The following is a 27,829-nucleotide window of genomic DNA, read 5'->3' as shown; positions in this document are numbered from 1 at the left end:
GTTGTTGTTTGTTCTTGCTGAAGGGCATTGAAGAAAAGTGCTATTTATGTACAAAGGAAAGAGCCTGCATCCTATGAAATATATTTTTCATGAACTACAAAATGTATACCAGAGAAAGTAGTTTAACCATTTAAAAACAGAGTAGTTCTTTCTGTCATTGAGTTCTAAGAGAAACCACTATACTAGGGAAGTTCTGTGTACAACATGGAGAAATAGTATAACTGTAGTGTTGTTAATCGATCTTCACATTCTCTGTTCTGCAAATGTTCATCTACTCAAATAATCTAAGTAAAGTTGGGGCTCATTGTATTTTTTTCCATGAGAATGCCTCAATGCATTTCCAAAGATTTTTTTAAATTATAAATTTCAATTCTAGCTGTAATAAAACATTCATCTCCACTAACTGAAAATATTGCAAATGATCTTGCTCTTACACTCTTCTTTTGAGGAATATAATGGAGTTTGCATTTACTTATGTCATGTGCTCCAGTTCTATTCAGAATCACTTGAAACAAAAGCAAAGCAAACTATATGAAAGAGTAACTGTTATTATTATTTTTTTAATTTAAGTTTTGGGGTACATGTGCAGAACGTGCAAGTTTGTTACATAAGTAAATGTATGCCATGGAAGTTTGATGCGCCTATCAACCTAGGTATTAAGCCCAGCATGCATTAGCTATTTTTCCTAATGCTCTCCCTCCCCCACTCCACCCCTGTACAGGTCCCAGTGTATGTTGTTCCCATTCCCGTGTCCATGTGTTCTCATTGAGTAACTATTATTTTTAACATGAAGAGCAAATGGATACAAAATATAAGATTTCACTGAAACAAAATGTGATAACATTTTAATTGATATTTTAATTTAAATTTCTATTTTTATTCTATCTTTGCACATTTATGTTTATCCAGTTTCTGGTCTTAGTTATAATTTATATTTTACCTACTACTAATAGGCCTGCAATATATATGAATATACGCATGTAAATTTCTATGCAGGTTTGGGTGTTAAAATTTTATTTACCTTTTTATCAAATTAACAACTATACAAAAATAATAAATGACCAGAGTTACTTCTAAATATGATTAATTTATTTGCTTCCTTGATGCCAATATTAAAAAAGAGTTAACTTACCCTGCACAGCTTTTATTGGAAGACATTCCATGTCCTGAAAAGAAGCAAAATTTACTTATGGCAATGAACTCTGGAAAGGATTCATCACACACATCCTTATAAAAAGGATACTATGATACAACCCATTAAAAATCCTGGTAAACAAAACAAAAGCCAGGATTTTTTACTATTGGCAACCTGATTAAAAACTGTATGTTGAAAGTCAAAAAACCTGGAACAACCGATGCAATATTGAAGAAGATGAATGAAGTTGGAGGACTTGAACTACCTAATTTTAAGACTTGGTATAAAGGTTACAGTAAATCACACAAGACGGTATTGTCAAAATGATAGCACATAGATTGATGGAACAGAACATGCAGCCCATAAATACACCTTCACAAATGTAATCAACTGATTTTTGACAAAGTCACATAGGCAAGGCAATGGATAGAGGGTAGTCCTTTCAAAAAATGGTGCTGGAACAATTGGATGCTCATATGTAAAACAATTCACCTGGACACAGAACTCACACATTATACAAAAAAAGTAAGTCAAAATAGATCTATATCTAAGTGTAGTATGCATTTAGAAATGATAAAACTTCTAGAACAAAACAGAAGAAAATCTAGGTGAACTTGACGTGGGCTGTGTTTCTCATTTCTTCTGCAAGTATCATTGAAGCACACCCTCATCATTCCAAGTTCTCTGGACACATCTCTTTTGTAAAAATCTGAAATATTCCCACCAAATAGTCAGCCAACATGAAACAAATAGGAGCAAATGAAGAAAAAATGATATCACAAAATGGAGCATCCACCAAACCCAAATTCTAGGTTTTTGTATTTCTATGAATGTTTTGCTCTTGTGTTTATGTTCTAATAATAACTGAGCTATATCATTTTCTCAATTCTCACTTTAAATTGAAGTATAGAAACTTTGCTTCATGTCTTGAGATACTGGATGTTTACCTTGAACACATCAAAAGCCAACCTGAGTTTTCCTCCCTAGTAGATAACCCCTTTTTCTGCTTGAGTAACTGAATGCTATGAGCTGAATTGTGTCCTTCTGTTCTCCCGTCCCCACCCAAAATTCATATGTTGAAGCCCTAATTCACAATGTGATAGGGCCTTTGGGACTTAATTAGGGATAAATGAGGTTATCTGGGTGAGGGCTTCCAAATAGGATTTTTGTCTTGGTAAGAAGAGGAAGAGGCTCTCTCTGCTTGCGTGTATTGCTTAAAGGAGGCTGTTTGAAAGCCAGGAAGAAAATCTTCACTAGAAACAAAATCTGCCAGCACCTTGATCTTGAACTTCTCAGCCTTCAAAGATATAAGAAATAAATCAATTTTGTTTAACCCACCCAGTCTATGACATTTTGCCATGGCAACCTGAGCAGACAAAGACACTAAGGAGCTATGTCTTTATTCTACAGTTTTCATACTTTAACCAGAATATGTTTAAGTGTTGAGTACTTAACTACCCTATGTTTCTTTTTTGATGTGTGGCATTCCTATTAAATCTATATAGACGGATTCATTATTTCCATTCCAGACACTTTTATTTGCTTGTTATGTAAATCTTTTTCTTCTTCATTTTTTGTCTGTTATGTAAAAAACAGGACCTGTGCCCTGATTCACCTTTCTTTGTCTTCCATTAACTATTATCTTTTCCACAATGTCATTAATTGTTTTGTCTTTTCTCTACCTTCATTGAGATTATATTGAAAATTTGCTCTATTTCAGTAATTAAAACTTAGCTATGTCTATTTGGCAGTTATCATTTCCATTAATTTTTATTTGTAAAATGTTTTTTGGACGTTTGTTAATTTCATTAGCTCTAAAATTATCTTTTTTATTATGTTTATTACAATACAGCTATGAGATAGTATTTATTTAATTCTTCATATTATTTAATTATTTTCACAACATTAAACACTTGAAAATTTAATTTATTTTGGGTTCATATTCATCCTGAATGGATTCTTCATCTGTATTTTCCTACCTCCCTTATCTTTTTCACTTGTCTGTTTTCTTCTTTTTTTATTTCTTACTTATTTTTACTTTTTATTTTGCCATGTTTACCATGATATGTTTGCATAAATTTTATATTTTTCCTATATCTCTCTATATTTTTATTAATGAAGTGAATAACTCTGTCAGACTCCTATTAATTCATATATATGGTCAAATAATATTTATTGACTCTCCTGAAGGCTTATCTAAAAAATATTTCTATCTTTCCTTCTGAACTACAATTTGATAATCTCTTTTTCTGTGTCTTGAAAGTATGCAATATCAGTGAGAGAGATAACTCAGTTGGACACAGTTATAATCTTGTTTATTTCTTTTGAAATTATATGTAAAAACAAAAATTAATACTGCTATTGGAATAAGTCTGTACAATTTAAAATAAATTGCATTTCATTCGATAATTTAATGTGGATTCCTGATGCTTATGCTTTCATTAGGGATAGATAATGAAGATAAATTTATTAATATCCCATATTTAATTCATATCATCCTAGTAGGCATGTTTAAATCCTTTAGGCAAGGTAGGACATAAGGTAAAAGTATATGTCTGTCTGAAATTCCAAATTTAGAAACACTAATGAGCATTTTTGGGATATTAGCTCATCAAAAGTGTTTCCAGGGAGTCAAAGAGAGACAAAAAATGTTGTCTTGTCTCTCCTTGAAGGATATTTCTGGATTTTTTTTTGTTTTGCCAAAAGCTTTAATGGTTTATTGCACATATTTTATCCCTTTATTTTATATATTTAATGTTGGGTTTTATCATGACTTATTGTTTGTTGTCTTGTTTTTCTTGCTGTCGGGTATTAGAAATAGAGTATTCTATTAATAGGTTTTAATCAGTATTTTGAGAGAAATGCTACTGGTGATTTTTGTTTTTTAATCCAGGGATAAGGAAATAATCCTCTTAGTTTTCAAACATGAAAAGAACAGATTGAAAAAGGAAGCTCACCTAAGATTTCTCTAAGATATTAAATATAGTTTAAGATTGAAGGAAAACATTTGTCATTAAATCATTCGTTGTTCATTAAAATGATCATATACAGAATAAAGTTCTGAGGTATCATTGCATACATTAGGATTAGAAATATTTACCTACCCCAAATTATTATCATATTTTCTTATGTTTTCTCCCCCAATTTTTTTGTTTTACATTTCACGTTTATATCAAAGCCTATTGATTGTCCTAGACATTTAAAATGTAAGTTTCTGTTCACCATGTGAAAAGATAAATTTTTTTTTTGCATGTGGATATTCACTTAACCCATTACCCAGTATTGTTGATTAAAAATGCCATCTTTTCCCCACCGGGCTATCATGCAATCTTGGGCAAAAATCAGATGTCTATTTCTGGACTCCCTATTGGGTTCCTTTGGTCCTCCTGGCTGTCTTTAAACTGTTACCTTATATTCATGGGTACCATGGCTTTATCACAAGTGTTAAAATATTGTAAGTTTTCTAGAGTTTATTTCAAGATTACCTTTTATTTTCATTTCATACATCCTGTTAGTATTAGAATGAGATTGTTAACTTCCAATCTCATTTGGGTTCAAATTACATCAAGTCTATAAATCAAATTGGAAAACCTTTTACTTAAACTACATAGCTATAAGAATGAAACAATGGTAAAGCAACATATGGGTGAACCCTGTAAACTCATCATGGAATAAAATCAGTCAGATATGAAAGAGTACATTCTCTCCACTTCAGTAAAACTCAGTAATAACAGTAATGCAAGCATCTTCTGTTTCAGATGTCAGGAGTGTGATTATTTTGGAAGGAGGTAAGGATGTTAAATGGATGAGTTTATTTAATTTAGTGGCACACCTATGTTTAGGAATTTTCTGTATGCATACTAACTTTTAAAATCTTTACATTGGCCGGGCGCGGTGGCTCACGCCTATAATCCCACACATTGGGAGGCCGAGGCGGGCGAATCATGAGGTCAGGAGTTTGAGACCATTCTGGCCAATATGGTGAAACCCTGTCTCCACTAAAAATACAAAAAATTAGCTGGACATGGTGACAGGCAACTGTAATCCCAGTTACTGGGGAGGCTGAGGCAGGATAATCTCTTGAACCTGGCAGGCAGAGGTTGCAGTGAGCCGAGATCACACCACTGCACTCCAGCCTGGACGACAGTGAGACTCCATCTCAAAAAAAAAAAAAAAAAAAAAAACAAGAGAAAACACTTTACATTAAAAGTATTTGTTTTTAGAATATGAAAGTTTAAAAAAATTTTCTTATTAATGGAAAACCTCATAATTCAAGGAAATCCTCCAGGTAACCAAATTGTACATGACATTAAAGAATTCAACAGCAAAAAAATTGTGGCATAGATTAATTGGTGATGGACATGACTTAATAAAATAAAGGAAATAAAGTAATTATTGAAAAAGGTAAAATGTAAAATGAAAATAGCATAAATACTAGTTAATGTAAAGACTAAGATTATAAGTATGGAACAATAATTAAGTACATCTATAACATTTAATAAAAAACAGTCTTTAAAATAATTTGAAGATTAAAACATTAAGTATGCACATTTCCTCATTTTTATTAAAAATAAAATCAATGTTATCTATAAAGTTTTTTTATAATATCCATAATTTGAAAACATATATTGATCAATTAAAAAGGAGAATATAAAAGTAAAACAAATAAAATGTATATTTTTAAAATAACTAGTGCCTGGGTCATGGGATAAGAGGTGACACACACAGCCTCAGACAGCCTTGATGCCAAACAGTTGCTACTGATTATTTTCTCCAAAGCCCCTGGGTAAAGGCTCTTCACAAACAATGGGTAACCTCTGAGTCAAGTCAAATAAAGAGAAGCCTGTGAGCAGGATTTTCTAGGAAGCTGCCCTCAGGTCATATTATGACAATTAACTGGGAATGGGGCTTTGAAGGACTCCAACCCTGTTCTGTCCCCTTCAGGTGGCTGCAAGGCTGATGATTTCACTGTGATTGTGGAGGCTGATGGTTTTCAATGCTACCACTAAGTTGGGGAGTCTGTGATGGAAACAGGGCAAACCGAACTGCCAGCAAAGCTCTCTCTCTCAGTAAGACTCAGTCGTCTTTTCTTTAATAAATGATCCCCAGATTTTTGTGATCTTTTGGTTAATATTTTGCAATACTTTGGTTAGTTTTAAAAATTCTGAAAGCATTGATCTTGGCAATATTTGCCAGTGACTTTGCTTTTATATAGAGAAGTATTTTTGCAGATAGTACCTCTCTAGTCCTGTGGACAACACAAACAGTATTTATCTTAAGACTTATTTGTTTGTGAGGATTTAATGAAAGATATTTGAATGTGTAAATTTTTGAAAATAATCATAATTTTAAATATTAATAAACATTGGATGAAATAGAAAATGCTCTTGTTAACACATTGCGAGGTTTTTTCGTGTAAAAATTTAGATGAATAACCTTAGTTTTCTTTTAGTAGAGTTTTAAAATAGATTTAACAAAGAAAATCATTTAAAAAATGACGTGTATTCTGAGGTACTGAAAATTATCTAAGACTGTGGGACAGATATGACTAATACAATGGGAAGGAATAAAATATTAAGATACTTCTCTGTTCCTGGCAATCATCTTGTTTTGGAGCCTCTTGGACATCCCAGAACTATAGAGAAAATGATTTTTGCATGTTTCAAACACACTTGAGCAATGTAGATTCCAAACCTAGAAATGAGATCAAATTCCCAGGGGTTTGAGTTCCATTTACAGTTGGCAAAAATGTACATTTAAAAAAAAAAAATGTACTGTGAGAAAAGCAAATTCCTACTACCTGAGCTGTTGAAAAATGTGATAACTGCTCTTTTGAAAAGTCTTGAGCCTACATAAACCACCTGCGATGCAGCTCAGCATCACCATGAGAAATAGGGATAAAAGAACACAGAGGATCGGAGGAAAGCTGAAAGCTTAAAACTCTCTGCAAATTGGAATCCGGATGAGAAGGAAGGAAGATGGTATCCCAGATAAGACATTTTGCTTCTATAAGGGATAATCCCCTGTTCCAAATTACCTTATGATTTATTTAAAAGGTCAAAATTATCCTTTCTGCCCTAAGTTTATTAGCAAATTTAAGTAAGAGAGACAATTTCCAAGTCAAATAACAGACATACGAAAGTATATTTTAAAACCTTGAAAAATGAAAAAATGAATTTATTCTGCTTTCAGGAATGACCACTTATTCCGGAGCAAGTCCAGGAGGTAATACTAAAGATATAAGAACGGCCATGTCATAATAGCCTGGAACTCACAAGACTATCTTCAGACGGAGTAGCATTTCCTTGTTGTTAATCAGCTAAAAGTACTGACTCACACTATCCTAAGCTATATCAATTAAAGCAACGAAATACATACGTTAGAATCTCTCTGCAAGTACCCTTAGACAAGGCATATATTTATACTAACCCCAGATTATAAATTCCTTGATTGACAAAGCTTTGCTTAAGAATGTAAGAATTGGCCAGGCATTGTGGCTCACGCCTGTAATCCCAGCACTTTGGGAGGCCAAGGTGGGCGGATCATGATGTCAGGAGATCGAGACCATCCTGGGCAACATGGTGAAACCCCCCACCTCTACTAAAAATAAAAAAAAATTAGCTGAGCATTGTGGCGCATGCCTGTAATCCCAGCTACTCGGGAGGCTGAGGCAGGAGAATCGCTCGAACCAGGGAGTAGGAGGTTGCAGCGAGCCGAGATCACGCCACTGCACTCCAGCCTGGTGATAAAGCAAGACTCGGTCTCAAAAAAAAAAAAAAAAGAACGTAAGAATTATAACCATTAGAATTCCTGTAATACTTTGAGATGATTCTTAAATAAATTTAAATTTTAAGAAATTTAAAAGTAATTGATGAATTGCTTCTAACTGAAAAAACAAACCAAAGCTCACGTATAAAACTAGGTACAAACTGCTTGTTCTTAAAACTTCTACTCCAATATTGCCAAATTAATATTTGACATAAATTTCTACAGTTTTTTTCTTTCTTTCTTTTTATTTGTCTTCTGTTCAAACTGGTAGCCTCCTCTGTAGTGCCTACCCACAGGTGACGCTGCAAACAATAGTGTTCTGGATAGACTTTTGTTGTGTTTCCCAAAGCCTCTCTTTGAGAAAGATAGGCGTTGCATAGAAACAGAGTAGCTTGGAAGGTTTGTTTGCATGTTTTCCATCAGAATAGAGTTTCCCAGTATTTGGGAATGAAAAGAAAATGGGCAATAGGCTTGTCTCTAGAGCTTTGTACACTTGTGTTCAACATTTTGAAACGTCTCCAAGAGGAGAAAATGACACCATTGAAGAATGACTTTTTCTAGGAAAATGAGACTGAAAGCACAGAGCATCATATGGGGGAAAAAAGGCGTTTCCCCAAGCTTACTGTAAAGGCAATCAGTAAGATCTGAACAAAGCCTCATTTCCACACCAAGACTTGTATATTAATGTTCATAGTAGCTTTGTTTGTAACAATTCTAAAATTTAAACAATCCAAATGCCCACCATTAAATGAATGAATAAACAAAGTGGTACATTCGGTACAGTAGGCAGCTAGTCAGGCATGAGCAGGGCAGGAGAGGGCCCCACCCCACCACACCAGGAATGTCAGCTGACCATCAGGCGATGGTCAGCCAGTTGTTACACTGTCTCTCTAAAATAATAATTGTTTGCAGCCCGTGCCAGGGAAAGGCAGTTTCCCAAGAGATTATAAACACCTGAAGCTGGTGATCAGCAGCTTCCTGATAAGATCTTGGTAGTTGGGTGAGTGGGCTCCAGCAAGTGTATTAAGAGGCAAAATGTCAGAGTTCAACTGGTGTATGACCTCCCAGGGACATTCTGCGGGTAAAGGGAAGAACACCTCAAGTGAGCCCCACTAAACACACTGTGCATGCTCACCTCCCAAGTGCTAGCAGGCCACCATGCATGCAAGCAGCTGGCCCCAAGGGAAGAATTAGGGAAGAAGGGAAGCAAGACCCCAGCAGTATGCCAACTCATAAAACCCCAAGTCAAAAGGTCAAGCCACGCATTTAATTTTCAACTTGCCCACTTGGCCCTCTTCCAAGTGTATGTACTTTCTTTACATTCTAAAGCTTTTTTTTTTTTTAAAAAAAACAGAGATTTGCGCTGTTGCCTAGGCTGAAGTGCAGTGGTGCGATCTCAACTCACTGCAACTTCTCCTTCCCGGGTTCAAGCGATTCTCCTGCCTCAGCCTCCCAAGTAGCTGAGATTTCAGGTGTGAGCCACCATGTCCAGCTAATTTTTTCTTTTGTTTTCTTTTTTTTTTTTTTAGTAGAAACAGGGTTTCACCATGTTGTCCAGGCTGGTCTCAAAGTCCTGACTTCAAATGATCCACCCGCCTCGGCCTCCCAAACTGCTGGGATTACAAGTGTGAGGAGCCACCGTGCCTTGCTAAAGTTTTTAACTAAACGCTCTCTCCAGCTCTAAAACTTGCCGCGGTCGGTCTCTTTTTCTGCCATATGCCCCTCAGTCGAATTCTTTCTTTTGAGGAGGTAAGAATTGAGGTTGTTGCAGACCCCTACAGATTCGCCACCACCAACATATTCATACAATGAAATACGAATCAGCAATAAAAAAAGAATTAATTATTCGTACATAGCATGGATGAATTTCATAATAATAATAAATTCCTCCATCATTCTTGTAGTTCTGTTTCTTATGATGAACAGGTGTCTTTCTTCTCCTGCAAATTTAACATTACTCACTTAATGTTTACCTGATGTGAAATGATCACTTGAACACTAAATGCTGTTATGGTATTTTCAGTTTAGCTAAGATACATGATCTAGAATCAGCTGGCTCACTGTGATCATGAACACAGGTGCAAACACAAGGACTAGATTAATGTATCAGGACTAAGGTATTTGATGGTCATTTCCATGATTCAGAATATGCTTAAACAGTTTTATATTATATAAAGCATAAAATTAAAAAAAAATTCTCAGAACTCTTAGAACAATAGTACGTCATTAGAATGCAATTTTAGAATCAGTGTTAAATTGGGACAAATATGTATATAGTCAGAAATGTATGCGTTTAAATCTAAACTCCACAAGAAAGGAACTGCATAAACTTGACCAAGATATTTTAATTCTTTGAGAATTGTTTTCTTTATCTGTTAATGAATATGATATTATCTATCTCATAGGACATTTGTGTGAATTAAGCTAAATAACCTATAGCCACAATTTAGTGTGTGATACCCAGTAAATGCTCAATAACCCGTATGTTCCTTTGTTTTCTATTAAATAAAAAATTAGGAAGGAGCTTATTAGGGAAAAGTTAGAAAGGCAAAATTATTAGGAAAATATTAGATGGATATGTGTTTTCAATTTAGTGCAAAGTTATGCATCTAGTATTATTTACAGCCATTTCTAAGTTCAAACTTACTAACCTGCATATTAGCCCTAAGAACTATAATTTCTTCTTGTAATTATGTATTTATTTAAAGTATTGTAGTTTGGCAGGATGTATACTATGTTTCATGTAATATTATGGCTTCTTTCAGTGGTTCCTTATTTTTCCATTTTATATCTAAGAAATGTTTGACAATTAAGTTAAACTTCAAAAAAAGAAGTTAGTTTTTGCAGGATAAAATTTAGTCCTCTTATTATAAGCAAACTTACCTATTCTTATTATGGGACATTAGTGATATTCTTTGACCCGTATCAAATATATACATATATATATATTCTAATTTTATTTTACACAATATATGGTTCTTATCCAGAAAGCATGAATATTTTAATTAAATGGATTGGTTTTTTTGCAATTCTCATGAATAAAACTGAGTGAAGGGCTTTATAAAACACATAAAAATGTGTTCCTCTGAAGACTGTTGAAAATAAGACAGCGTATATCATAGAGAAAAGTAGCTAGTTTCCAGAAAACTGACTTATTTCTGTGTTTGTTCTGTTGAGTTTTGTCTTTGAAAGGAGGATTAGACTTTCAAATGAATATTGAACACCGGAGGGAAAAACAGTTAACGTGAAGTCAGCTTCTTATTTTTTTGTTGGAGTCAAGGAGGAGATAGTGAATGAATGTCGACATAGGCAGGTTTGTAGTGGTGTAATTGTTTTCAGAAGTCTAATGTTGGTTTTATTACAATATTTATTTATAGGAAGTAATAAAAGTATTCATTTGAAAACTGCCTTTATGAGTAAATGTTACATTTCATGATTGAATTTAAATGAGTGTGTTGAAATAAAACAGTTCTTGTGACAAATATATTCAGGGTGTTAAGACAAAATAAGGTTGCATTATTTAGGGTCTAAGTGAGAAGGAATAGAGTCCCTAAGAAGAGTCTCCATGAAGTTTCTTCATGAAGTCCTTTGGGCAATGACATCTTAGTAACCTGGTTACAGGAATGCTTAAAGCAATCCCTAATGCTATAATAATGACAGTGGGTTTTCTTTCCAGAGATGATATGGACATCACTCTTAGCTTTAGGACACAATTTATCTTTCCCTTCCAGTAGTAGGTTGTTACCAGATTTGAAATAAAATAAAGAGTCAATTAGTACAGTTAGTCCTGGATTTCCTCAATAACTATACATACTTGGAAAATTTATTCAGCCTCTCCAGGCTTCTTTTTTTCTCCTTACCTGTGTAAAATGGAATAATCTCTAAAAAGATTTGTAGGTCTAAGATTCTAAGTTACAAAAATGTTCACGATGCTATTCTAAATCACAAGTGCAACACCAGTACAGGTCCTTCGAGAAGCACACACCAAGACGGAATTAAACTTGCAAGAAATATATTGGGGTATTGCCCTAGGAAATGAAACAAGGAGGGAAGTAGAGTAGGCTGCATTAGCTGTCAGACCACGATGCTGGTCGGACTTCTATGCAGGAAAATGGGATTGTAGGTTGTAGGATAGTTCTAGTAAAATATTGGCAAGGCTATGGAGAGTCCTTGAGCCAAAGTTCCATGTTCGAGGAATCTTCTGTTTTACAGGAAAGGGTTTGCCTTCCTTACCTGGTGTGCTCAATCACTGGTTAGAGAACAGCTCATGCAAAGCATGACCTTGATGTGAAGGCATTGATGGATTTGAGCACAGTAGCTAGGCCATTAATTATGCTCCTTGTATAGGAAAATATGAGAGGAATATTTTCAAAGTTGACACAATTGCTATGGGTAGAATGTATAGTTTTTACAAATAAAGTTGTAGCCCAAATATACTAATGAGCTAATAAAAACAGTATAGGTGTGAACCCAAAATTTTCAGAGACAGGTCTCAATCAATTTAGAAAATTTATTTGCCAAAGTTAAGGATGGCTTTGCGCTATAGCCTCCGGAGGTCCAGATGTCATGTGTCCAAGGTGGCCAGGATACAGCTTTTGCTTTTACACGCAATGCATCAATCAATACATGTAAGATTTGCATTGGTTTTATCTGGAAGGGCAGGACAACTCAAAAGTGAGGGCTTCTGGGTCATAGGTAGATTTAAATTTTTCTGATTGGCAATTGATTGAGTTATTATCAATAGAATGGAATGTCTGGGTTATGATAAGGGGTTGTGGAGACCAAGGTTTTATCGTGCAGATGAAGCCTCCAAGTAACAGGCTTCAGGGAGAATGAATTGTAGATGTTTATCAGACTGGAGACCTTTGTTGATGTTAATGCTGGTCGACTTTTCCTGAATTCCCAAAGGGAGGCAGTTATAATGAAGCATGTCCAATACCTGCTTCCTTCATGGCCTGAATTTGTTTCTTCTTTTTCTTTTTTTAAATTTTATTTTAGGTTTAGGGGTACATGTGAAGGTTTGTTACATAGATAAACATGTGTCACAGAAGTTTGTTGTACATATTATTTCATCACCCAGGTAGTAAGCCCAGTATCCAATAGTTATATTTTTCAAATTAACTTTGAAATTTTCTTGGCCAAGAGAAGGGGTCCATTCAGACGGCTGGTGGGGCAGTTAGAATTTTACTTTTGGTTTATGTAGGTATTGATTTATATTTATTGTAAATTAGAGTCTTTGGTCAATGAGTGAGAGGTTGTTAGTTTAGACAATTTTGGATACTAAAAGGCTCCTCTTTGCACTAATGCTTATTGAAGATGTTATGGGAGACAGACAAGATTTAACCTGGTAAAAGCTGTAGGTAAAGTCATATGCTAATTGCATCTAAAGAATTCTAAACTCTTTTGATTCACACAGTAAACATTGAGTGGAGAGACAAGAAAGTTTATAATACAAATTTTCAGATGATAAATTCCTCGTTAGATGTTTTATGTTGTATTTAAAATATAATGGCTTTGATACACAAGGTTTCACCTCAGTTTTCCTATTTGGTTTCACTGCCTGATTGGGAAGGAGTACTTAGACACTCGTCTTTTAAACTGTCATAGTTACTATTAGCAAGTATGTGATGTTTCATTGCTCAAAATAACTTGTTTTAATGATTTGGGTAAAAATAACTTTGATTATAAGGATTAAATTTTTATTAAGCAAAATCATAACTGGAACAAGGCAATGCCTTTTACATTAATTTTGACAGGTTTTCTAAATGCCATTTCATTACAGTGAAATGTAATGAAATGCAAGTATTTCATTTAATACAACGACTGATTCCCAAATCTTACAAGACATTTTGTGTTATTTTACTCATTAAGTAGCTATTAAAATATGTGATTAGACATTGACCAGGCACCAATCGAAACTGGTATCTTTATTAGAATAGACCTGTCTCTTAAATAGCTAGTTCTGTGGTCTATTAATATGAAGGTTCTTAACCATATTCTTCTCTAAAACTATTGTCCTTTGGGATACTCTAACCATAAGTCTTCTAACATATAATTAATTTTATTTTTAAATATATTAGACTTTTGTAACTTTGCTAAAAGGTTTGCCTGATATGCATTGTATAGTGGGATTATACAGTATGAATGATGTAGCTTTTCTATCTTTTTTGGACAGGGTGGCTATTATTGACAACTATACAAAAATATTTCATGGATTAAAAAAATGTATATATTAGGTTACAACTTCAATTTATCTTTTCCATGATGTCTAGCAATATTTTTGTTAACACTGAATTATTACTGTAACATTTGTTAGTTTTTTAAAGGCATTTTTGTAAATACTATAACCAATTTTTTCTAAAGACTTTTCTATAATGTCTGTTTTTCCTCATTTTTCACATATTCTTCCACACACTCAAAATGATCACCATCTCTTTAACAAAACTTCTTTCACTAGGCTGATTTTAGACATATATATGTGTGTGTCTATATAAAATATATATATATAAAATATATATATATATTATATATAAAATAATATATATATAAAATATATATATGATTTTAGACATATATATATGTGACACACACATATATATGTCTACGTATATATATATATGTCTACGTGTGTGCATATATATATAAAACATGTCATTTTTAGTGTACTTCTTAATTAATAGAATTGTTAGCTCTGAGGTTAACTACATTCTCTTTCCATTTTTATTAAATAAAATAAACTTAGAGAAATGCTGGAAGAATGAAAGCACAGACACACCTATATCCTTCATCTAAATTTCACAATTGTTAATTTTTTACTTTGACACCACTTCTCTATCTTTATTTATTTGATTTCACTTTAATTATTTAATGGATCTAGTTATCTTTTTCTTTTGGTGCTGAACAATGTGCAGCAGCATCAGGCTTTATTCAATCAGTGCAAGTTGGAACACTTTGCTGACTGCTTTGGGATATTTTCCTGCGTCGTCCTAAGCAGGGACACCAGGCACGAGGGCTGCATTCAGTGAATATATGCAGGTGTACACTTCTGTGTCTCCTGCCACAGCCCAGCTACCAGACTCCAAATACATGTTTCCATCCCGCTCAATTCAGCATGTCCAAGACATTCACGCTACATTCCACAAGCCAGTCCTGCCCAGCATTATCTCTGACTGTTGCCATCTTTGTCCTCCCCCTCACTTAAGCTTTCTCCCTGTTTATTTCCATATGCAATTTATCTTGAGTGTTGTTGATTTCAGTTTATAAAAACATTTATAACTTTCATCTTTTCTGGAAGGCAGAGTTTGTCTCAAGCATGAAATCATACTTCATTTTGGGGATGCAAAACAAATATGAAGATGAGAGGGAAGGAGGTGAGTTAGGGAGCTCTGGGAAGCCATGTGAGTCTGATATTGCTGTGGTAAGCTTGGCTCCTAAATAAGCCCACAGAAACACAGGTCACTTGACAAGAGATTTACTTGCTAGTGGTTGCTGCACAGGCTTGAAATAGTATCTGTGAGTAGCACATGAAAGAGAGAAAACAGGGAACTGGTGACTTCAGCTGCCTTCTGTTCCTGCTTTCCCTTGACCAAATTTTTCTCCGTGTGGATTTAAATCCCGTGTAATTCCAAAATGCATCATGGGTCACTTTTTGAAGGAGTGTGGGAAACCAGACTTCCTGGACAACTTTTAGTCCAAGTTGGGAAGTAGCAGAGACTGGATGTGTCACCCGTTGGCCTGAATGACTGCCCATCGAGGAAGCCGTAGCGCTATGGGGCAGATGACTGATACCTATTATTTTCTGCATGGCCGTAGTGATGCCTTTTTCAAAATGCAGGTCTGATTATGTCAAAAACTGTCTTGTAATTACTATTGCACTGGACTAAGGATCAAAATATTATTGTGGCTGGTGTTGGCTTACTGATTCTAGGGACTCTTCAGTGTTTTCTCACACCATAGCCAAACCTATCCTCTTTATGCTCACTGGCCCTTCTTTAGCAACTGTGTGCCCTATACTCTGTATTCCTGAAGCAGATAACATACTACTTGCTTCGTTACCTCCTGCTTTTTGTCCAACACTCAGCACCTTCATCATCACTTTCTCAGAGAAATTTCCTCCCAGTCTTTCTAATCTTCGGTCCAACTAGTCTCATTGTGTGGCCTTATAGCACAGCATAACTTTGTGTGATATTATTCTCAGAGTTTCCATCTTATATTTATTTGTAAAATTGTTTAATTGGTTGTTTTCTCCAATTGTTTAATTGGTTGCTTTACAATGATGAAATTATAAATTTCATAAGTATATGAATTATAAGTTTTATAACTAAAGAGGCCAAATCTATTTAACTGTTCTGTAATTCAACATGGTTCCACCATTGCTCAAACAGCGCCAGAATCCAATATATATTTTTGAATTAATAATGAAAATTATCACTTTAGAGGTTAAAAACTAAGATGATGTGTTGAGTCTGCCTGAGAATTAAAAGGAAAACTCTGAGCAAATATATTTCTCAACACGATTTATTTAAATCGCTAAATAAATAAACAAAATATATTTTATTTATTTTTTTCCAAATTTTGCATATGCATGAATGACAATAATAACAGAATATAAATGTGTCAGCTATTAAGGTACCAAAGTAATTCCAGTAGCTCCAGCTATTGCTTTAGAGTAGGGTAAGTAATACCTTATTTTGATTTCCTTGACCTTAGAGTGAGTGTTTCCAGCTAAGAATTTTAATTGAAGCTGGTAGTTGGTCAAACAATATAAACAAAATACAAGTGTTCTTTTCCTTTAACTTTAGAAAAAGAAAATTTCAGACCAAGAGGTAATATTCAATGAAACTATTGTAAAGAATTGGTTGCTGCCATTGATTTTTCCTAGCAAAATACCAGTATACAAGTAGGTATAATTTAAAGCAATTTTGCTGTATTGTATTCTCCATAAGAACTTTTTCTCTGTCTAAATAGAAATTGGGTTTCAACAAGAAAATAATCTTTGAACAAATCATATTTGGAAACATATTCAAAAGAATAAAACTGATAATATTTTGGACTTAATATAGTTCTTCGGGCTTTTGAATATGGATTTATATGGCTTTTTGTATTTATAGCTATATTTTCTCAACCAAAATTGGCGTTTAACTCACTTGAAATAACAATGGCTTGAAAAATAAACCCTTTTAAAGTGTGTGTTTCCTTCAGACAACTCTAAACATTTGGAAAAATTCATGACTACCTTCCGAAATAAATGCAATAAAGAAAAAACGTGTTAGCCATATTTTATATGGTTAAACATTATGTGTTTGGAATTTATAAGAAGGCTTAGCTTGACTCAGAATCATATCCTGACTAGTTAGGATAGCTAGTCATCTTGACATCTTCCATTCATTCTCTTACAAGCTGAAATTTAAACCATGAATATATGAGCATTTAAAAGATTCTATACCATAGGAACTGTTTTTATATAACTCAATGTTTATTATTAAACTTTAAAAACAATTTTAAAATTTAGTCATTTTGCAGAAATAATTTGTGAAGTAAGGCATTAACAGTATGGATAGTATTTGTATTGCAAATAAATGTGAGTATCTTTAATACTTTTACAATTTAAAATCAGGGTTACAGAAGATATTCTTTCTTGTCCTTATACATTTTATTTTAATCAGAAGCACAGAAATGTACAGCATTTGCCCTCCTGTTATTTCTTAAAAATGTTGATTTTGAAAATGATGGAAAATCAGAATTAAAATACAATTTTTTTCTGCATATGAATATGAAGCACATAAAATATAAACACACAAATATAGGACTGTTAGAAAAGAATGCACAGAGCTGTTCTGCTCACATGATTATTCATACCATGGAATTCACAGTCATCGTCACTGTTAGTAGGACCCAAATGTTAGCGATCTGATGTTGAATACCACCTTGAGCTGTTGTTTGAGGATGTTTTAAAAAAGAAAGCAAGATGATTTGGGGATGGTTAATTGGAACAAAAAAAAGTTGGAAAGAATGAATAAGACCTAGTATTTGATAGCACAATAGGGTGACTATCGTCAATAATAATTTAATTGTACCTGTTAAAATAACTGAGAGTGTAATTGAATTGTTTGAAACACAAAGGATAAAGGCTTGAGGGGATGAGTACCCCATTCCCCATGATGGGATTATTATACATTGCATGCCTGTATCAGAACATTTCATGTACTTCATAAATATCTACACCTACTATGTACCCATACAAATTAAAATTTAAAATGTTTAAAAAGTACAGGGTTTCCTTCTGAAGAATCTGATGAAAACAACGAATTGTTCTTTTCAGATTCCACATAGATCCTTATTTCCTTGTCTTTACCAGTAGTCACAGTTTGTTAAGTGTGTATTCTAATTTTGTGCCATTCTGATCTGGAATTTTTGTGAGTTTTTGATTTCAATTCCTTAAAGGTTGATGCTTATTTAAACAATAATATTTGTTTACTTTAAGTGTACTGAGGGTTTACTGGATGGCCGATGGGTTCTACCACACATTGCCTCTTGTTAACCTGGAAAGGACTGAGTTTCCCTTTGGCTCTGCAGACATCCCTTTAATCTTACTATTCTTTGTCATGTGAATTTTTCCTGTCTTGAATTTTGTTTTATTTATTTATTCTCTCCCCACCCCCCAACCTGTGACATTAGAGGCAAAAATATATATATCAAAGTCTAAGCAGAAAATAGTAACCCATTGGAAAATGCCAAGACACCGTAGCTGTGCTATGGCATTTTCCATTGGCCAAAATGGGGTTTTTCAGGAACGTCTTACTGTGGATTACATAAGCAAATTGCATAATAAATTGATTATACTTATCTTTTTAATTTCCATTTGTGGAAACTGATTTTTGAAGTCTTTTGGTCAGCGATTCCCAAAAACTCGAATTTCCTTATTTTATTGCATACATCTTTCAGTTGCTATGATATAGCAATGCAATTAATTGATAAGGTGAGGTGAGCTTCCTTTGAATTCATAGGCCCTGCCATCTAGTATGTATTGGTTTAGAGAAAGAAAACAGAAAGAATAATCCTAAAGTAAAATAATTGATAAACATAAATAAGAATAAACTAAGATTTCTTAAGAGAGAGTAGGATAATAAGAGAAATCAAAACAGTGAAATGAAAACATAATAAAATAAAAGATTAAAATGTCTTTTATATTTGGGCATCATTTGTTTTTCTAGTGTAAATTACTGATAGCAAATCAGCAGGATTTAGAGAATACAGCTACCTCCATTTAATTTTGGTATCTTTCTTAATGATTAGAGAGAAACGATGCTTAAAGAAAATGACCAGGTACTCTTTTATCAATGCTATTGCATAATTCTGAGTTTTACTTTTTCTACATTCCTTTCATGAATTTCTTTTATTTTGTCTGTATATGTATATAAATATATAAATATGAATCATGTGCTTCTAAGAAAAGCCCAGAAAATGTAACACCTCATCTTGCCCACATTTTTAAACTTTTCCTTCATAAGGTATGCTGTGTTTTGACATACGGCAGTACTTCACTGCACAGAGTTAACACTGTTGCTCTTAGGTTATTCTGTCTTTACCATTATACACATTAACATTCTTGAACCAAAGATTACATACATATCTACTTGTATCTATTTCTAATTAATATTGGGCTTATCTATCTTTATTTTTAAAAAGTCTTTATGGAATATGTCATTGTATTAGTCTGTTCTCACGCTGCCAATAAAGACATACCTGAGACTGGGTAATTTACAAAGGAAAGAAGTTTAATGGACTGACAGGTGAGCATGGCTGAGGAGGCCTCACAATCATGGCGGAAGGCAAAGAAGAAGCAAAGGCACATCTTACACGGTGGCAGGCAAGAAAGTTTGTGTAGGAAATTCCCCTTTATAAAAACATCACTATCACAAGAACAGCACAGGAAGGACCTGCTCCCATGATTCAGTGACTTCCCACTGAGTCCCTCCCACAACATGTGCAGATTATGGGAACTACAATTCAAGATGAGATTTGGGTGGGGACACAGCCAAACCATATCAGTTATGTTCAATATTTTGAAAGAGATAATATTTTCTAGTAGAATTTTATAATAAAAAATGACCAGTTGTCTAATCACTCTGTATACAATAAAAACTGGAGAACAATATTAAAATTATAAAATAGCAAGGTCAAATAAAGCTATTCTGTAAGCATAATTAATTATTAAAAATATACTGATACAACAATACTAATATGTTAAAACTTGAAAATATATTTATATATGGAATATTTTGAAAAGTGTCTTCTGATAGATAATAAAATATAAGTTAAAATGTTTATTGCAATCATCTAGGAAAAATATGAATCAGACCTAAATTAGGGCACCTTTAGTAATATTAGAAATACAGACACCGGAATCATTGTTGGGGAGAGGGAAGCATTGTGTACGCATGCACTGCTCACATTCTCGAACACTTGTACATTTCTAACACTGAAAAATTTCTCGATTCTTAAACCAGAAGCAAAACGTGAGACATGAGGAAAAGTGGACAGTGTTGTGCTCATAAGGAAGGTATTGACTCTGCTGCTTCTGAAGGCAATTTTGAGGGCAATTGCAGCCAAACAAGTCAGTAACACTGGTATTCAGGACAAGCCACACCAGATACCGTGTCCTCTCTACAGTGTCACAATTCATTATGTGGCTCACAGGTCAGTGTCATCAATGAAACTCACCATCTGCATTTCCATCCTAACTAGATTCTTTTTGTGCTAACTGGATGTCAAACGCATTTGCCTGAGTGCTGCTGAAGGAATGTATTCATCCAGCAGCCATTTATCTATCACCTGCTAGGTGTCAGTCATCGATTCAGGTGTTGGGGGAACAGTAGGAAACAAAATGAACACAAACCCCAGCCTTTATCTTATTATGGGTGAAAGGAAACAAATAATAATAAAAAAGAAAATTCATGGCCTATATTGTACCCTGGATAGTGATAATCATATGTCTGTCTTGTAAAATAGAACAGGAAAATACAATGCTTTTAATCTGGGAAAGTCTTATGATACGCAAATAAATTGACGTTTTAAACAATATGAAAGTGGAAGAAATTAAAAATTCCCATGTTGAAAATTTTAAGCAATTTTTGTTCAGATTGGCCCTTAATTTTGATAAGAACAGAGAGGTGGATGGGCCCCTGGCCAGCTAGAAATAGCGGAGCCACTACTTCAGGTTAAAAGTTTGTTACTGACAAACTAGATGAGGGATCAACGAAAACAGTGCAGATCACTACCACTACTAGTAAAACCACTATATACATGATTTTATTACTAAGAAAAATTTTTATCAATTAAATTAAAATTAGAACTGTACACACTAATATATCAATCATTTTGTGTGACTTGGTTTTGCATTTTTTTATGTATAGTAAGAAAAATTATTTAAATGTATATAAACAGGAGTCACGATATAATAAAATGTTCTCTCATTACTCTTTGGCAAAATTTTATTTTAGTTATGGATAGCCTGAATTTAAATATACAGAGAAATGTTAAAAATATAAGTCAGTTTTATATATTTATATCTATTTCCAAACCTCTCAGAAGAAAGAATTGAATTTTGGTGTTATCTTAAGTATTATTTGAACTTAGATCTGCAGTGTTGATAGGCTGGAGCTAACCTACCCTCCTACCACTGTTTCCTGTTGCTCTCTCACTTTGTATGTCTAGCATTCTATTTGATTTTCTTGTCGCTTATGGCTGTTTTCTGAAGAAAGATTCTCACAATTCTCAGTTCTGTTATTTCTGTTTTTGCAATGTTCTCACTTAAAAATGATCTTATCAAAACCGCAGAAGTTTAACAAAAACTTCATTTTCAAGTACAACATAGAAAACCTGAGAATTCCCTCCCGATGCAGATTGCTGAGATATTACACCTCAGTATTTGAGTTAATAGTGACCACACTGAAAGACTAGGCAATGGTAAGACTTAGGAGATATCTTGATGGAGAAAAATAATTTTAGCTTTATTACAATTTTCTATAATCTGAAGCTTTTCTGCACTAAAATCTTTTATTATAAGTAATAAAGAGAGATGATCCAATGAACATTTTAATGTACTGATTCTGCGTAATTGTATCCACATTTCCAATGAGATGATATTTCCTTGCAAGACAGCATTCAGTTTTACATGCATTGACTATCACTTCAAGTACTTTGCTACAGAATAGTCTAATTGCATAAATTAGTATGGTGACATTATTGCTTAAAATATTTTAGCATTTTTAAATTATTCAATTAAAATTTAAAGGGATTACTTGGAGTAATCCTTTTTTCTGTCTAATGTAAATTTTGGCAATGATGTTATTAATATTAGTAGCATCTACCAGTTATTAAACATTTCCTAGTTTTCAGCTTGGAGTCACTATATTATTCCCTAGGGAGATTACTGTCCAGCAACCCTTTTATCCCCATTTTTGAAATTAAAAAAAAAGTTATACAAAGAGAAGTTACATTTACAGACATTCACATAAAGTGATCTAGAAAATATAAACCTGACAGCGTGAACTTTCAGTCTGACTTCAAAGTCTGTGTCCAGCAAAGCCCTCTCTAAATTCTTCCACTAGTTTTCACACTTTCTCCATTTATATATATCCAACTTGGAAGTTACAGAATATTAGATCAAAGATAGCAAATGACATACTCTTGCTTGACTCTTCTTTTTCCTTGTTCCTAGCTTTTCTTTAGGGCCATGTTGGATTGCTTTCCAGCTCTGAGTTTTTATTAGAGGGGCAATTTGTACTTTCCGGTGGACTCAGCATTTTTCTTGGATACAATTCAACCCACAGAAGCGACTAATAAAATGAGGAAAAAAAATTCCATCTTGAGTCTTTTCCTTTGTTATAGATCAATAGGTAATGCTGTCCCACAGTTATGAAAAAGGTTTCTTGAACTTAGTTTCAAAATGTTTTCTTTTCTTTTGAAAGCAACTGATAAGCAACAATACATATTTTCACGTCAGGGAATGATGGGTGATGCACACTGTAATCTTTCCCTTCTTTGAGAACGGCACTTTTTGGGAGGGGAAGAGTATTTTCCCCCGACAATCTTACAAATTATGATGGTTTCTTTTTATGTCATTACTCAAAAGAAACCCTGGAAATGATAGCTTTACAGATTTAGAAAATAATGAATAGAGCCTCCAAGAGAGGAATCCCAGGGGTAATATTAGCTCACTTTAATGATGACATTTGACAGCAGTTTTTGTTTAGTGTGAGCTTCCCCTGGCAACTCTTTTATTGGAAAACTGGAAATGGTAGAAAAGCACAGAAATACGCATTTTTATTTAAGGCATACGGTTAATTTTTAAATTATTTTCTTGCTCCTTTTCAATGTAGCCTAGTCATTTAAGGGAATTAATCATTAACATTAATTTGTGCAAAGCATAGCTGTATTTTCAAGGAATTTAGTGATTCAGGAAGTGATCTGGCTTTCAAAAATTTATTTTAATATACATGGTTCTTCCTTATGATTTGAAATATGTTAAAAATAGAACGTTGTACTGCCCTTATTTCCAGTTCCATGTGTGATATTACAGGTTTTTGAAAATGGACTTAATATGGATTCTAAATAATAACTGGAATGCATATATATTAGAGAGAACCTGGCATTTTCTTTGAACACTGGATGACTGTGATGAATTAGTTTTCATAATTTAAAAAAAGGTGAAAATGATTAATGAGCAATAGAAGCAAGTGTTGCATCATAAAAACTAAGTCAATGTTTTAATGAAAATATTGTCTATATTTAATTAGACTATAAACCATAGCATAATAGAACGTTTCCCAATTACATTCCATTCAAATTTCTTGCTGGTCTATCATCAATCTTCATGTAAAATATGCTTACTGATGCCTAAGAAAGGCTGACTTCTTATGGCATGTAGATGACTCTCTGGAATGTGTATATATTATTAAACACAACAGTTGAGTTATATGCTTATGAAGGTTCAGTTGCGTTTGTTCAAAACCTGATTATGCCGACTGACTTTGTTGCTATTTTGAAATTGAGCTGAATATTTTATAAGTTTATTAACTATGAATGCAAGAAGAGATAATTGTTCCCATGAAAATTAAGTAGAATGTATCAGAAAAATCAGTTAATATGAATCTCTCAAAAAGACATCTTTTGAATTAGGTATTGAAGAGACAAGTGTAAACTTTTTGGTGAAAAATATAGGACGATTCATCCAGATAGCGTTTTTTTGGCTTCTGATATTTTAAGTTTTAAACAAATGTATGGAGATACAATTGACATTAAACACACACATACACAAACACACACACACACACCCCCCTCAGTGAAAGCATCATTGTAATTAAGCAAATGGAAATATTCATCACGCAAATTTGTTTTCTTCTGTTCTTGTATATAGTCCTTCCTTTTCCCTTTCTTCACTTCACTTTTAGAAATAAACATATGCCACTACAGATTAATTTCCATTTTAACATTTTTCTTTAAATGGAATCATACAACTTATATATTTTTGTCTTGCATCTTTTATGGAGCATATTATTTTGAGATTCATTCATGTTTTGTGTAACAATAATTTAATTCAATCATTTTTATTGCTCCGTAGTATTCTATTGTCTAGGTGTATCATAATCTGTTTATCCACTCACTTTTTGTTTGTTATTTATTGTTTACAGGTTATTACAAATAAAGATGCATTGAACATTTCTGCACAGGTCTTTGTGTGTCATGTCCTGTCATTATTCTTAGACTCATGTTCCTGGAGTGGCTCCTTCATGACAGTCACATGTTTAGATTTATTTATTTATTTATTTATTTTTTGTAAAAGAAATTGTCCATGTGTCTTCTGTAGTTCATGACATTTTACATTCTCACCAGCAGGGTATGGCTTTCAGTTCTTCCATATCCTCACTAATATTTGGTATGGTCTGTCTTTTTAACTATAGGTATTCTAATGCAGATTTACTGACATCTCATTGTGGTTTTTATTTTCCTTCCTGTAATTACTAATGAAGTCAAGACATATGCTATCTTTATATATTTGGAAAAATATCTATTCAAATCTCTTTCCTGTTTGATAATTGGGTTGTTTGCTTGCTTATGATGGAATTGTATACATTATGGGTTCATCTTTGTCACATATATGTATTGCAAATATTTCTGCCAGTCTCTGGCAGGATTTTTTATTTTATTTTGAAGAGCCAAAGTTTTTAGTTTTGATGAAGTCTAATTTGCTATATCTTTTCTGTTAAGAACCGTGCTTTTGGTGTTATACTTACAACATATTTGTCTAACCCAAGGCCATAGTTTTTTTTTTTAAATCATTGTTCTAAATTTTAAATTTAGGTTTATGATCTTCTTTGAGTTTCTTTATGTAGGTATGATGTATGCATCAAAATTCATGTTATGCACATAAATGTCCAGTTTGTAAGCAACATGCACTTAATGTCGTATTATTTCTCTACCATATTGCATTGCAGTTTGTCTAAAACTCATTGTTCGCATATGTATAAATATGTGCAGAAACTGTATTCAGTTTTGTTTATCTGTGAACTAACTTTATTCCAATACCATAAGCTCTTGATGAGTGTTGTTTGATTGCATCTTGAAATAATATCATTTTAACCAATTTTTTTGAATTTTACAATTGTTTTGGTTATTAGTTATTTTAGGTCATTACCATACAAATATTAGGATTATTTTGTAAATTTCTCCAAAAACAGATGTCTATCCATCTATCTATCTATAGATATATTTGAGTAGAAATGACATTTTATCAATATTGAGTCTTTCATTATATAATCCTAAATTAGATATATCTTTCCCTTTATTCAGTTATACTTCAGTTTCTCTCAGTAAAGTTTTATAGTTTCCATGTATATATCTTGTAAGTCTCATGTTTGAATTACCTTTAGCATTAAGATTTGAGAAGGTACAATTCTCAACTCCAGAAAATTCCTATGTCTAAATAAGGATCCTGGATTGGGAAGGAGTAACACATAGAAAGTTTTAAGAATATCTGAATTGATGCATCCTAAAACATTGAAACCACAGATTTCCTAGAATCTGTCGGGCCTATACAAAAGCTCATCCCTCTTTAAATGCTCATGACCTCCCATCTCATGCCAGCCCTGCTTGAAGACAATAAAACTGTCTCTGCCTTGAAAGACCATCTGTGTCCCACTCAGGACCTACCGAGAACTTTCTTCATGGCCAACAGACCAATAAAGCATTGGGAAGAAATTAATTATATACTGACGAAGCTTCAGGATCTAGCCAACAGGTACCAGAAAGAGCCAGGAGATGATATCAAAATGAATTATGTGGATGGTGAATGCAGGTGGCAGAAAATGATGTTGGATAATGGAGAGATGATCTGTATGGGGGAGTCCACCAGAAGATCTCACAATGATCCACTCCGTCAAAGACACCAAGCAAATAAGAACCCAAGATCAAGAAGTGACACAAATGTGTCGATGGCTTTGAAACAACAAACGAGCTCCAGAGAGCGGGAGAAAAACCTTACAGAGTTCATGGGGCCTGTTGTATTCATGAATTTATTAGTAGCAGTTCAGGAGTCTGGTGCATGTAAAAACCTTCTCTCTAAATAAAGGACAAGTAACTTCATCTGATTATTAAGAAAGAACAATTCTTGATAAGCCAATTTAAGTTATAGGACAACATATTCTACACTTGCCAATATTTTTTGACCCATTTACGAGGTCATAGACAAAGTTACCGCTTTTGTGAGAGGACAAAAAAGGAAAAATGTCTGCAACGAGTCCAAGTTGCAGTAGAAAATCAGCTCAGCCAATGTAGACCACATAACCAGATAGACCTTACGGTACACTAAAGACACATCTGGTTGGAAAAGATTCCAGGTGGAGTTGATGGCAAGTCTAATTAGGAGAATTTCAAAGTAAACAAGGTTCTGGATTAAGGTTATTGCATTAAAACAAACAAGCAAACAAAGAAACAAACAAAAACAGCTTTTGGACTATTACTATTGCATGTGACTGAGAAACCCTGATGACAGCAAAAAAAAAAAAAAGTGGCACAGGTGCTTTCAGATAACACACCACCTGGAGATGGCCAAGATGTTATAGGAAAAGCATGGCATTTTTGAGCTGCAGTGGAGGCATCAGCTTGGAGATAAACACCCTCAACAAAAAATGTCCTGCACCAGGAGGTTGCAGGTACACTGAAACTATGACCTTTATGCCAACTCTTTGGACCAGCTAAAAAAACATTGGCATGTGACCCTAGTGAATTTCCATATCAAACAGAAGATTTGTCCAGCTGAGACCTGCTCAAAACCTGCCTCATAAATGCATGAGATATAATAAGTCAGCTATTGAGCTGGTTAATTTTGTGATGGTTTGTTATCAATAAATATCTAGAACAGAATATGGTACCCAGAAGTGGAATACAGCAATGATAAAAATAACACATCATTGACATTGGGATCAAGAGGCAAACAGAAGCTGAAAGACGCTCAACAGGGCTCATGGTGGAATCTGGATGGACTTAAGGGGACTATTGGGGAAGAAATAAAGGAGACTGTGCAAATGTCATTGAAGGCTGGAGAAAAATGGAACCTATTTTATACTGTTGGAAAGTTTGGCCAATGACCACCATCAGCGGTAGGGTAAATAGAAAAGGTGTCTTATGATTTGGCTGGGAATATTTCCAAGAAAGAGGCAGACAGTGTCAAATGGTTTCTTTTAGCTGTCTATCATAAAATATGAGGGCACAGAGATCAGCCTGAGAAAGAATTGTACAGGTTTTATGGAGAATTTAGAGGAAATACAAAGAAGTGAAGACATGCTAGGTTTGAAAATAAAACCGTTTCTCATCCTCATTTTCTTTCTGAAAAAAAAAAAAAAAAAAAAAAAACTTTCTCAAAGT

Source organism: Pongo pygmaeus, chromosome 17, assembly GCF_028885625.2.
Source record: "Pongo pygmaeus isolate AG05252 chromosome 17, NHGRI_mPonPyg2-v2.0_pri, whole genome shotgun sequence".
NCBI classification, from domain to species: domain Eukaryota; kingdom Metazoa; phylum Chordata; class Mammalia; order Primates; family Hominidae; genus Pongo; species Pongo pygmaeus.
The sequence above is the reverse complement of the archived record's forward strand: the minus strand, read 5'-3'. Positions refer to the sequence as shown.